This window comes from Ursus maritimus, unplaced genomic scaffold, assembly GCF_017311325.1.
Source record: "Ursus maritimus isolate PB19 unplaced genomic scaffold, ASM1731132v1 scaffold_1, whole genome shotgun sequence".
NCBI classification, from domain to species: Eukaryota; Metazoa; Chordata; class Mammalia; order Carnivora; family Ursidae; genus Ursus; species Ursus maritimus.
The window spans coordinates 61,687,163-61,701,964 of NW_024423343.1; the positions used below are offsets into that span (position 1 = coordinate 61,687,163).

General features: G+C 38.0%; 1 protein-coding gene across 2 annotated transcripts in view; it reads left to right on the forward strand.

Annotated features, from left to right (window-relative positions):
* The window catches only part of STK39 (serine/threonine kinase 39), a 441,956-nt gene that overhangs the window by 36,100 nt on the left and 391,054 nt on the right, over positions 1 to 14,802 (forward strand). The gene's annotated exons all lie outside the window — the stretch shown is intronic.

Genomic DNA, 14,802 nt, shown 5'->3' on the forward strand with positions numbered 1-14,802 from the left:
AATCATCATAAAATTCCCTGTAAGGAAGATATGGGTTTGGACCCTTTAAGAAGAAAAGATAGATCTGAGCATTCCGTGACAATAGCTGAGCTTCCTAAGAGAACATAGCAACTTGGTTACTAGGCAATTTTTTTTTCCTGACTGAGGAAGAAACAATCATGTGTTAACATATCATTTGAGATACGTGTCATGTTTAGGGATCCTTATTGTTCAAGGAAATAAAGGAAGAGGGGCAGCCTCTCATTGTACAAAATAAGACAAAAAAGAAAGTATTGAACTCAGAAATGAAGATTACAACTGCAATTAACATTTCATCTAAAGCTGCAAAGTAGACAGGTGAGTGCTATGTGGGTCTCAGCCATAGAATGTATGGAAAATGTAGATGCCACACCCAGAACATAACCTCAACAGTTTCCTAAAAGCAATAAGGAGGATGCTAATTTTGTGGAGGTGTATAATACTGGGGTTTTAAAACCTGTTCCTGGTGTTTCTTCTTTATTCACGTCGTCACAGCACAGCGTTGAACAAGTTGCTTGGATTGAACCAGGCCTTATCCCTATTCTACTGCTTAGTAACTGTGTGACCTTGGCCCGTATAACCCACCCTTTCTGTCATCTGTAAATGAAAATACCTGCCATACTGCCTTAAAGAACTATCGGAAACATGAAAGGAAAGAATGTGAACATACTTGGTCAATGATAGAGCATGACACAAACGTTTGTTGTCATTATGCAAGATCTGGTAGTCAATGAATGGTTAACGACTTTACATTCTATTTGAAGGGTATATTTTTATGGTGAAAACAAAATTGACTTCATCATAGACTTATTTAAAATAAATATGTTAACTATGGGATCCAGCATTAGACACCACCTGGTGGCAGTTAGGAGTAATGCAAGTACATTGCTGAGCTGCTGCAAATGTCACAGAAAAGTAAGGTGGAAGGGATATGGAGAATCTCAAAGAGGGACTCAGACTAAAATGAGCAGAAATGAGACTGGCATACCTAGGATTGAAGTTCTAAATGGCTCTAGAATTCAGTGGGCTATAAGCAGCAGCAAAGCTTGGCTCAGCTGCAGCTAAATTAGGGGAAGAAAGTCAAGCCTCTTCTTCGACCTTGACTTCCCACGGACCGGCATGGTAATATCAAGAAGAAAATAGAAAGGAAAAAAAATACTAAGGAAAGGAGAAAGGGAAGTAGAGAGGGAGAGAAAATCTTAGAAGAAACTCTATAAACCAGCCCATTCTGTATGCTTTTATTTTGTAAGGTTTTTTTTCCTTCTGATTGCCAATTCAAGTTTCTTTTGAAAAATTCCAACTCTATGCTAACTGAACTAAATTAAATAGGGCTGACATGGCATAGTTGGAAAGAAACAATGTGTCTTTTTTTTTTCAAAGATTTTATTTATTTGAGAGAGAGTGAGCATGAGTGGGGAGGGGTGGAGAAGCAGAGGAAGAGGGACAAGCAGGCTTCCTGCTGAGGACTCTGGGATCTTGACCTGAGCCGAAGGCAGACGCTTAACCACCTGAGCCACCCAGGTGTCCAACAATGTGTCTTTCTTTGCCCTTTGTGATGGGACAAATCTGCCAGGACCAAGAATGCTAGGAAGAGCCCATGAAGTCAGGCAAATAAGGCCTAAACATTAAGATAGTCTATGGAAGACAGCTAAATTCACAGTTCAGCAGTACTTTCTTGCCTAGGATGAGGCACACAACACCAGCCCCCATGCAACAGGGTAACTTCTCCAGTCTCCATTGCCTTTTGATGATGGCATCCCTTAGCAAAAACAGGGAAGTGTCTCCCCTTAAAGCCTTTATGTCCTGGTCTTCCTCCATTTCCTCTTTTACAGAAGGTCACCATCATGCTCCCAGGCAGCTGCAGAGCGTGCTCGGCATGCCATTTGTACATGATGACTTTTCCTTGCAATGTGAGCATATTTGGGAAACAGACTATTGCTGCATCATACCAGCTTCCCAGATAATCAAGAACTTGGGCTCCAGTTATAGAGTGAACCAGTAGAAATTTTCCAAGCAACTAGTCAACCCCAGCCTTCCACTTGAAAATTCACTTAATTTACATAATGCTGTGAAGTAGGTGCTATTATGATCCTCACTTTGGAGCCTGTGAAAATCAGGACTCTTCCTTGATGAGGACTCAGAAGATATGTATACCCCCAAAAGTGATATAATAGAGAGACCAGAAAAAGTCAAAAACATTTATTGGAATTCTAACGGGATGCACAAAGTCATGGCTATTATGATGAAGGAGCAGAAATTTATAAAGGAAGAAAGAGATGCAAATTGAGTGACTCTTTTTTCCCTTGGCAATGAATGCTAGGTTTAGGAAATTAATGTAAAGCCTTCTGACATATATTGTCAAATTGTATTTCGAAGTGTGGTAATAGTCTACAGTCCTACTCAAAACTCCCAAGAATGCCTATTTCATTTCATTAAGCATCACACATTTAAGAGTCTTTGCTACTTTGATACACAAGAAAACAGTATTTAGATAATTTTGCATTTCTTTGAACATTTTCTTATTTGTGTCCTTCGCTGTGTACTATCTAGTATTTATATTTATGAAGTTTTAATATTTTAAATTATTTTATAATAAATATATCAACCTTAAAAATACAATAAAAACAAATGTAAATTGCTATTAATTACATTCTGCATTAGAAGCAATAAATATTGTAGCATTAGAATCCATGAAGTGGAGGAGAGTCTTAAAAAACTCTGTAGATGTTCATATGAAAAGAGAAAGAGTTGAGAGAGGTGTTGATCCCAAACAGGAGAGAGAATGAAAAACAATCCTAAGAAGTCTAGGTATTCCCATAGCTAAATGTGGCAGTGGCAGTAAGATGGGAGGGATAGATGAGAAGATTTGAAACAGAAGAAATAATCACAGATGTATTTTAAGAAAGCTGCGTTGAAATAAAAGGGCTGTAGTAACGTTAAATAGGTAATTCTGCTGTGCAATCAGATCTGAGAACCGTCGGTCTCATTTGTTTCTGTGGTCTCTTCTAGATGGAATCCTTTTTGAATTTAAATTTCTGCAATGTGTTTTTATTTTGTCACATCCACTTCCTTTCTGTCCATAGTTACTTTGGAGGGAGAATGGAGGAACGGGGCTTCCATAAGAATTTCTGGAATTCAGTGATTTCAAAATAACACACAGTCACATGGCACCTGAGTGGCTCAGTCAGTTAAGTGTCTGACTCTTGATCTCAGCTCAGGTCTTGATCTCAGGCTCATGAGTATGAGCCCTGCATTGGGCCCCATGCTGGGCATGAGGCCTCCTTAAAATAATAACAACAACACATGGTCTCATAGCCTCATAGAAACAAATGGGAGACCTGATAAAAGATCAGGTGATCTCATGAATTTTTTTAAACAAAGCTCCTTGAAGCATTTTTCCTATTAAGCCCCATCATCTTAGGGGGAAAAAATTAAATCTTGTACTATCACCGGGCTTTACTTGCTTTAATTTTTTGTTTATGAGGTTTTGAAAACATAGAAATGCATAAATTAATGGACAGACATGGTCCCAAACCTTCTCACACTGATTAATCTGAAAAGTCCCTTTCAGACTGTTTAAATGCTTGTGTCAAGGCCATCCCCCAGTCTGCTTTCAGGTCGAAGCCCTGCACACAGAACCCTTTGTTAGTCTGAGTGGGGAGAAGGCATGGAAATTACCTCCACTGGACTCCTCTACGCAGGGCTGGGTGTGTGGCCAAGGGCTGTCATGTCTGGAGCACCATGCAAGAAAATGATCGAAGCCATGTTCAAGTGCCTTTGGGTCTTTCTTTTGTTGTGAACGTGGGGCTCTTTATTAGCACTGAATTGTTGAAAATGCCAACCGGATTCTCAACCTGTAGTTAGCCAGTTCTTCCCAGTATTGGGTGAGTGTTTGGGGGTGATTTCATTGTTATAAGTCCTTTAAATTGAATCTTCAACTCACTGATTGAGAATTATAAGAGGGAATTTTGTTTGTTTCAAGTTTTTATTTAAATTCCAGTTAGTTAGCATATGGCATAATATTAGTTTCAGGAGTAGAACTTAGTGATTCATCACTGCATGTAACACCCAGTGCTCATCACAAGTGCCTCCGTAATACCCATCACCCATTCAGCCTACCCCCTATCCACATCCCTTCTGGTAACCATCAGTTTGTTGTCTATAGTTGAGAGTCTCTTTTATGGTTTGCCTGTCTCTTTTTTCCCCCTACATTCATCTGTTTGATTTCTTAAATTCCACATATAATTGAAATCATATGGTATTTGTCTCAGCATAATACACTCTAGCTCCATCCACGTCATTGCAAATGGCAAGATTTCATTCTCTTTTATGGCTAAGCAATATTCCATTCTGTATATATACCACAACTTCTTTATCCACTCATCAGTCAGTGGACATTTGGGCTCTTTCCATAATGTGGCTATTGTTGATAATGCTGCTGTAAACATCAGGGTGCATGTGTCCCTTTGAATCAGTGGTTTTGTATCCTTTGGGTAAATAACTACTAGTGCAATTGATGAATCATAGGGTAGTTCTACTTTTGACTTTTTGAGGAATAAGAGGGAATTTTTTAAAGTACTTTTTCTAAATGAAAATTTTATGTGGTTATTGTATAGGTGCCAAGACTTAGGTTTGGTTGTGTTTGATGACAGCAACCCAAAATGACACAGAGGAAGAAACCAGAAATTTCGGGTATTATTCTGTTAAAATCTGACTGGCAACTAACTTTTCACAGAAACTTGCCCTGCAAAATAGGCTTCCTTTTGCGCTGCCCTTTTTTTTTTTTTTTAAGATTTTATTTATTTATTTGAGATTGGGGGAGAGAGAGAGAGAGCGGGAAAGAGCACAAGCCAAGAGGAGAGGCAGAGGGAGAAGCAGACTCCCCGTTGAGCAAGGAGCCCGATGCGGGGCTCGATCCCAGGACCTCAGGATGATGACCTTAGCAGAAGGCAGACACTTAACCAACTGAGCTACCCAAGCAACCCGTCCTTCTTTTTTTTTTTTTTTAAGGACTTTTAAGCTAAAGGTCAAGGGAGTCATTTTTCTTACCAGGGTCCAAATTAATTTAAGTAGTTTGCTTTTTGTTTTGTTTTTATCAAAGTTGCTTTATTTTCTCTTCAAGATTATATTAAATTATAACCAGATACAATTCACATTGGTTTCCACTTTTGCAGATGAACTTTCTGTCTTCCAGACCCCTGAAGGCTCTTCTTCCTATTCTCTCTCCCACTTTCCTCCTCTGCCCCATTTCCCCAAGTTAGAAAGAGCTGACAACAAAAGATTTATCAAATTGAAATGTTGGCAACATAACTTGGTTTCTTTTCTCTTCCTTGATGTTACAGGCCTCCCAATACAGGGATGGCATCCAGTTGCAACTTTCTCTTACTCACTTGGGAGAATTGGGAGGAGAATGTCCTCCACTTTCTAATAACAAAGTAGCAAGCGTGCAACAATTCTCTTGACCTTGTAGAAAGCCAAGACTGAAAAACATCTTATGCTTTTTTTTTTTTCAATTTTCTCTCTTTTTGTTAGAACTCATATAAATTATCTCCTGGGAATGGGATGCCCTGGGCCTTTCTCTTCCATTTTCAGTAATGGTGTAGCATTCTGGGTTTCCAGGTGAGGAAAATATTGTCAAATGACAACCATAAAGACCCTTCGGTCAGATTATTTCACAGTCTGCTCATACACACTCCCTGGAGGCTCTGCTATTTTCGAGTTTTATTATACTTTTAATAATACTTTAAAAATAGAGGACCTTTAATAGGCCTGGTGATACATTTTCTGCTTTGGATGAGTTCATAAGAGATGTGTACATTATGGGAATTGTATGGTTCCTCCACCTGCCCTTGAGAGCCACAACATTCACACCACCTTTGGACTTCAGCTACAGGGATATGGGGAAACTTTGGTGACTATCGAACTCTACCTTCAACTGCTGGTGCCCTACACCTGGATCCTCACAGTTCACAGACTGTGGCTTAGGATTTTGTCTCTATTTGTCCAGAGCTCACTATTCCTTAATTCTTCCCTCTTTTTTGGCCCTCCTCTATTAGCCTAACTACTTGATCCGTGCTGCTTCCTTCCCCAGACTTTAAGTCAGAAGCTTGGTTTGATGGCAGCATATGTGTTTTCATGGGGTAGGGGTCCCAGGGGAAGCCACCGCTGTGTTTGAGCACATCTTCAACACTTTCTCAGAGTAAATGTGAACATGACCGTTGTTAAGACTTATAAAATAAAGGCTTTAGAAAAGTGAAATATGAGAATAAAAAGTGCAGGTTAGACCACGATTTACAGAGAGAAAGTGGTTTAAAGTTCAGCCCACCCACACATTATGCATCCCACCATAATCCGTGAGCCACCAGGCTCTGTGTAGGGTGGTTAGACCAGGCACACATCTCTGCTCTGAGCATCTTACCTGCCTGGACCTATGGAACCTTCCTGCCCCTCTCTGCTTTATGTCATCCTTTCTGAACTTGACCTTTCCATCCAGTTGACTGGTAGGATGTGCCAGGTTTCCACTGGTCTAGCCAAAGTCCTGCTCTGGTTCTCTGCATCCTCTCAACTAATAAGACCCAGTCATTCCCCTCAAGTGGTCCCCCAGGAGCAGAACTTAAAACAAGGAGAGAGGGGAGGGATGCCAAAGAAGGCCACTTAGGCCTGATCCCTTATTCATGAAGGAACTCAGTTGGAGATTTTTGGCATTGTCTTCTACTGCAATATTACATACAGCCACAGAGATACTAGTAGGATTAAAAGACAAAGACATTCATCATAGACCTTTACATTTTTTTGTCCCATCATTGGAACAGACTAACATAGTGCACTATGAATTGATATGTTTTCATAATTTATAGTTGTGATGACTACCATACTTATATTTTAGTATAATTTGTATCAACAGCATTATTGTTAATCATGAACACTTATATAATACAATTATATAAGTTTATTTTTAATTTTATCATTTTTAGTGTGCTGAAGCCTCAAAGAAGTAGTAGCCTAATCTCTCTTGGCCTGTAACCCTCTAACAGTATATGCTGGATGCTGGGTGGAGTAGTCTACCATTGTTGCTCAGAGTTTAAAGTCAGCATGGACGGGCATGCACAAGAAGACTTTCTGGAGGGGTGGACTTCCATCTTCTGCATTATATTAACTTCTCTCTTTTACATCATTATGTCTCATGAGAGCTTTTTACCTTCGTGGCCTCTTACATAGAAAGAGTGTGATATATCTTGTCAATGACTTCTTGCCTAAGCCTCAAGGGAGCTGGAATCTCCTTATTTTCTCTCATTTCTTACTCCTTCTGCCCATTAATGCATCATGTCTATGCTCTGCCAGAGGAGTCTGCAGGGATGTAGGGAGAAAGCGCTGGGGGTAACCTTTCTTCCCCCCCCCACTCCACCTCCACACCGTGGGGATCAGTTCTCTAGAAAGAACTCAGGGAATGCCCATAATGAATTTGGGCTTTGGACTCTTTCTTCTATTTCCCTTTCCATACCTAACCAGAAAGATGCCTGATTATTCTAATCAGAGACCTTTAGAAAAGAAAATTCCAAATACACTTTGAGCATTTGAACTGCATGTTTACATTGTGTGAAAAGGAATTTATAAGTATATTTTCTAAATTGTGCTTACTTTTGAGAGTCAAAGGAGAAAAAATTACAAAGAGTAATATAGGAAATCTCTTATTCGGTCATTCTGAATTAAACATTGTTAATATTTTGTCTCATTGACTCTCAGCCTTTTGTTTGTTAATTAAGAAATAATACACTATAGATATAGGTCAGTCTCCTTTAAACCCTGTCCCCATGGTTATTACCTCCCTGCTCCCCACACCCCTCTCTTCTGATATGTTTGAGGTGCTTTTTCCTTCCAGTCTATTCTCAAATAGATTGATAAGTAGTTTTACATATGACTACTTAAAATATGTGTACGTATATTTCTGTATACATATAATATGCCTATGCTTTTAAATGCTATGCATACATAAGAGATAAGCATAAAACACATGCAAGATTGTTGTCTTCTGTACACATAAATAGCATATTATATGTATCAACATCTTGCTTTTCTTTTTCAGCATTGCTTTTGATATCTATTTATATTGATATTTATAGGTTTAAAGGTCATTAGCAGTGTACAGAAATGTAACAAGTTTCTGTATATTAATTTTGTATCCTGTGACTTTACTAAATTCATTTATGAGTTCTAGTGGTTTTTTGGTGAAGTCTTTAGGGTTTTCTATATATAGTATCTTGTCTTCTGCAAATAGTGAAAGATTTCCTTCTTCCTTACCAATTTGGATACCTTTTATTTCTTTATCTTGTCTGATTGCTGTGACTAGGACTTCCGGTGCTATGTTGAATAAAAGTGATGAGAGTGGACATCCTTATCTTATCCCTGATCTTAGAGGAAAAGCTCTTAGTTTTTCACCATTGAGTATGATGTTATCTGTTAACTGTTAAGCCTTCGTTAGTTGTTATTATTACCAAAAAGACTTTCCCAGTCAGTTGCATCTCTTTTAATGTTGTTTACAGTGTCTTTACGTAGACATTTTAATTTTAATGTAGTCAAATTTACCACATTTTTTTTCCTTTTGGCTGATGTTTTTGATTTGTTTAAGAAATGTATGACTCCTGTGTTTCCTATTCAGAAATTGCCTTAGCTATTCATGTGCTTTGACCTCTTTATATGAGTTTTGTATTCACGTTGTCAAACTTGCTGAAAAAAATCATTCTGTAATCTTTATTGGATCTTATTAAATTTACAGCTTAATTGATGAAATATTTATACAAAAGCGTGTCCTTTCAGGGCGCCTGGGTGGCTCAGTCTGTTGAGCGGCTGACTCTTGGTTTTGGCTCAGGTTGTGATCTCAGAGTTGTGGGATCAAGCCCCGCATCGGGCTCTGTGCTGTGTGTGGAATCTGCCTCAGATTCTTTCTCCCTCTCCCTTTGCCCCTCCCATTTATTCTCTCTTTCTCTCTCTCTAAAATAAGTAAATAAATCTTTTAAAAAAGAAAGAATGAAAGTGTGTCCTTTCATCCTTGATAATAATCTTTATTTATTCAAATTTCTTATTATACCCTTTAAAAAGTTTTATAATTTCTTTGTAAAAGTCTAACTTTCAAAAAAATTAATTCCTTAACATTTTATAATTTTTGCTTGTCTTGCCAAAAATTGGTATAAAGAAATACTATTGAGTTCTTTCATGTTGCCTTTTTATCTTACTCAAAAAAATTCTGCTGAATTATCTTATTCATTCAATTAGTTTTTCCATTCCTTGCCTTGGATTTTGATAAGATTAACATATTATTTGCAAATAATGACTAGTTTCTCTCTTCCTTTCAGAAGTGAACAATGTGGTCAACCTTTTAATTTCCAAACCACAACAAATTGAGTGATATTTAGTCTAAATGATACATTCTCTAATCTTTATACTGCTTCTTTCTTTTCTTATTGCATTGACTGGGACATCTAGGACAGTGTCAAGTAGTTGTGGTCCTCTGACTTTGACAGAAATTTTTCTTAAGTTTTATTATTAAATATATTTGCTGAAGGATCTTTAAAAATGTCTCTCTCTCATTAGTTTAAGAAATTTCTTTATTTTCCTAATTTACTAATAGCATTTTTCTTTTTATAGAATGCTTTTTCTAAAGCCATTGAAATTTTCACTTTAAAAAATACATTAGTATGATGAACAACATTGACATACATAGATTTCGGTTTTACTGATCATTTTATTTTTGGAATATGTAGTACTTTATTATTATTAACTAATTTGACATTCAACTTGCTTATAATTTATTTAGATTCAACTTATTTTATGGATGGATGGATGGATGGATGGGATTAGAAGTAGTGCCAAACTCTGTCCATTGAAACATTTTCATTTGATTTTGCCACGTTGGTTTATTAAGTGTCTGAGAAACTAAATAAACTATTGTTTCTTCAAGGAGAACTTCTCTGAACCCCAGACTAAATTAGGTCCCTTTGTTAGCCCTTTCATTGTACCCTGTATTATAATCTACAGTTATATGTGAAATTATTTATTACCTGAATCACCCACTAGCCTTTAAGTTCCATAAGGGCAAAGAATTTTATCTGTTTAACTCATTACTGTAATCCTAGGGTCTAACCTGTGCTTAGTATATAATAGACACTTAAAAAATTATTTGTGGAATGAATGAATGATTAAATGAATAACAATTTGAAACCTGATGATATTTCAGGGTCTTTACCTGTTTGGAACTTGCTTAATGAGGATATAACAACTCAAATTTCACTAGGCTACTTTTACAAAATGTCTTCACCTGCTTAAAATGATATGCCAAAGTATTTCTTTGTAATCCTTAAAACTGGGTAAATCCTTTATGATTCCTTTTTCTCTCAATCACTACACTAGCACATCATAAAAATTAGGGGGGGTTTCTAAAATTAGAAACTAAATGTTACTAAAATAAACAGATCACCTAGTAGTATTTTCTTCAGTTTTTATCAACGGCAAATTGTATATTCACAGGCTTCAAAGCACAATTAAGCAAAAATTATTATCCAAGAGTTGTCAAACATCGACTTTTCAAGACTAAAGTAAGTGTGCAAAAGGCCAGCTCTGTGTGGGGATCTCCAGATCCTTGGGGATTTCAATAGTCAAATTGAAAGAGGCCATTAGCCTTTCATATCTCTGCTCCTTGGAAGGTACCAGAAGATCTGTGAATAGGAGTGGCCAGTTTCTGTTTCTCTGATCCCCTTTCCCACCAAAGTTTCCTAATTTTCAGTAGGATTGTTGAAGTTTAGGCTAGTTTCAAACAGAGTGTTAAACAGTTGACAACAGGTATTCTCATTCTTTGCCATCAATTACATCTTGAGAAGCTTTAAGGAATTGTCATTTTTTTCTGATTTCTTCAAAGTATACGTATCATAATTAAGACAAGGAAAAACCACCTTTTGCCTGTGGTGACAGTTTAAAGATTTTTTGTTTATTTGTCTGCCAGAAAAAGAGAGAGAGAGGCAAGCAGAGGGAGAAACAGGCTCCCCGCTGAGCAGGGAGCGATGCGGGCATCAATCCCAGGACCCTGGGATCGTGATGGGAGCCGAAGCAGACGCTTAACCCACTGAGCCACTCAGGTGTCTCCTGTAGTGACATTTTAAAATTAATTTTACTTCACTATATTTACATCCAAAAACAATTTGAGGTAGTTACAAATTTGTTTGCACCAATTACTAGGCTACCATCGGTGGTTAAATTTATTAAATGCACTGCTAAAATAGTATCATAGTCAAAGCTTGCTAATTTCACAATTACAATTTACAACCCACGATTAAATCCTGAATAAATTTTCATTCAAAGGATGATTTTTTTTAATGAACAAATTCATTTTGTTCCGAGACAAGAATAAAATTTGTTCATTAACAAATTTATCCTTTGAATTACAATTTATTCAGGACTTACTGTGTTTTGAAAGTTATTCTAAGTGCTGGGCACAAAATATATTCCCTGGTGTCATGGAACTTAGAGACCAATAACGGATAGGGTAGTTGTGTACTGTGTCAACTTATTAAAATGAAACCATGCTTCTCAGAATCCCCCGTTTGTATGTGGTTTTGGTTTAGTGTTGGGCACAAGAAACATCATGTCGAAATTTGGAAGGCAAGAGGAGAGGGAGGAAAACTCTGATGTAATGCCAGTCACTGCTGCACTCATGCACCTTGTCACTGGTCTGCTGGCTCACCTCGTGTCATCGGGCAGCCAGCCTGCAGCTCCTGCTGCTCCTGCCCGATCGCCTTCTCCAGCTTCTCAGAGTCCTGGGCCAGGCACACGGGCATCTCCACTGCAAAGAGTACCAGCTTCTTTGGCGTGTTTCCCACATTATCAGAATTGTAGGTTGCTATAGACTGAATGTGTTTGTCCCCTCAAAATTCATGTGTTGAGCCCTAATCCTCTACAAGATGGTTTTTGGAGATGAAGCTTCTGGGAGATAATTAGTATAAAAGAGACCCCAAGGAGCTCCCTTATTCCTTCCAACATGTGAAGTTACAGAAATAAGATGGCATCTGTGAACCAGGAAGTGAGCTCTCATTAGACAATGGATCTGCTAGTGTCTTGATCTTGGATTTTCCAACCTCCAGAGCTGTGGGAAATAAAATTCTTTTGCTCCTAGCCACCCAGCCTATGGCATTTTATTACAGCAGACCGAACAGACTAAAACAGAGGTGGTATGAGGTGAACGTGGGTTCTGGTCGTCCTCATGGGTCCTTGTTTGTCCTTGCTCTCCCCATTTCATACCTAGAATTTCTTCCTGACTGCTAAACCTATAGACCCATGAAGACTTGGGCCCACCACCGAGGCAAGGCAGCGGCCTTCCATAGACTACTTCACCAGCACCCACAATTATGGAAGATCTAATCCCTGTAATAAATTTCACTTTTGATATTATTCAGTGTGGTTCTGTTTCTCTGATAAAATCTGAGTGATACAAGGAGATAGACTTTGTTCAATGAATCATACAATACTTTACAATTATGATTTGTGTTAAGGGATTTGAAGGAAGCGTACAAGCTACAATAAGACAACATAAATACAGTGTCTTAATTTAGATTGTGGAAGGCGGTGTCAGGAAAGATCCTTTGAAGAAATCATTTTAGCTGAGAGCTGGAATTTGAATAAACATTAGCCTGGTCAAGAGTTAGACAAGAGGAATCAGTGTGCGAGAGCTCTGAGGTCCACCTCATTGGAAGAACTGAAGGAAGACCAGAGCAACCAGAGCAGAGGGNAAGAGGCAGCAAGTATGTAGAGAGGCCCTGTGTTCCTGTTCAAGGTCTTGACGCTTTACTCAAAGGGGATGTGACCAGGAACATATTTCTGTTTTTAAAAGATTACTCTGCCTGCTTTGTAAAGGAAGTGATTATCTATATATTTGAAAATGATCACCTGATTGTGAGAAATAAGCATTTTCCATAATGGGATTCAAAGTTTAGCATTTGGCTGCCTCTTGAAATAGAAATTACCTGTCAAAAACTCTCAGCATGCAAAAGAATAAAGACCTGGCCCCCGAGTCTTCCAAGCCTGACTATCAAATGTGTGGAGGGTGGTTTAATTGCTATTCTTGATGAATCATATTAGAGTATCATAGATGTCTTTTGCTTTCATATGGTTAGCAAAGTCTTTAAGACTTTGAAGTAAGGAAAACTGCAATGTCAAGATTGTGACTGCAACACTGAATTAGAAAGCGAAGATTAGTTGAACCCAAGTTTAAAAACATGTAGACCTTATTCTGACACAAAGGTCTTCTTAAATATCACTGACTTGTCTCTTTCCAATAGATCTTGAGTTAGCTAATGCTGGCAAGTTTGCCTGCAGAAACTGTCTTGTTCTAGCAATGTAGATGCCTTCCACCACCTCTGTTGCACCAGATTTTTGTTATACATTTTTATTTCTTCTCAGGAAAAAAGGTTTTGGATGACCATAATTCCTCCATATCAAATTTGAAAATTATATTCCCAAATCGCTTCCTTGTTAGCTTAAGTAGCCAAAATCTGAGTCACATGAAGAAAAAATAAATAACTGAGGTAATGATAATGATGATGATAATGTCAATGATAGAATATGGAGGAGGCAAGAGAAGACTGGTTTAAGAACAAGCTTTAAACATGGTAAGGCTGAAAGAAAATACAATTATAGGTTTGGATTTGTTGTTTTTTTCCAGGGAAAGAGAACTCTAATAATGAAGAAGTCTGATAAATTCTGAAAAATAAAGAGATGAGAAGCAGGAGGTTATTACAATGGGTCTGGTGAATGAAGGGGTTGTGGCAGTGGAACAAAAAGGGGAACAAATCCAAGACTCTTTTAAAAAGTAAAGGCAACAGAATTTGGAGTCTGGTAGAACACGAACAGTATTGGAGAAATGGTCACTCAGTAATGATAATAAGGTTGAAACAGAGTGTCCTGGGGAATGGTAGAGATAATCTTTATTTCCAAAAAGTTGAGACTTACTAGTACTAATGAAGAAAGTGGTAACTCCAGACATTTTCTGCAGCTAAACAGAACAATTGAAACTCCTTTTAAAATATAACAGAATTTCCATTTTCCTCAGACATTCAAATACATCGAACTACTTCAGCCTAGAGATTATTGACTCCTCAGATACTTGAGAAGGGAAGGCTTTATTTTTTGGAATAGCACCACACCAGGACACAGTCTTTCAAGCCCGTATGGGTGTGCCCTTTAATTGCCTTGGGTCTTTCATTTTTTGTTAAGTTTGTAGCCTTGGTTTAATTAATGAGGAAGGAAAATATTTCAGAACGAAGTTGTCATGGTAATGACATGATTGGTATCTTGATTCTTTGTATGCATATGAATGTATGTGTAGTTGTATTTAAGACAAAAGGTATTACAAGAATATGATCATGCACTCGGTTATTCCCTCTCTTCAGATTGCAGGCTGCCCTTGATATTCACCATAACTAGGTTTCCCCTAAAAGCACACATCCTGGGAGGAATGGGTTGAGAAGGGGATGGTGTTCGCTGCCAGGGCCACCTACTTCCACCCACTCCCTCCTCTACCTGGGCCCTCCATTCCCAATTTGAGTGATCACTAACCTCTTCCTTGGCTGGGTCTTTCTCTGCTCCTTGACCCTATTGTTTATGTGATTGGCAAAAGAAAAACAGCAATTATTATCTGTGATGAAAACTACTCAGACTGGGGGGGGGGGTTGGGAACATTCCATTCCTTCATTCAGGGCAATAAAAGGTTGAGAATCTGGGGGCAAGAGTTATGTTTTTAAA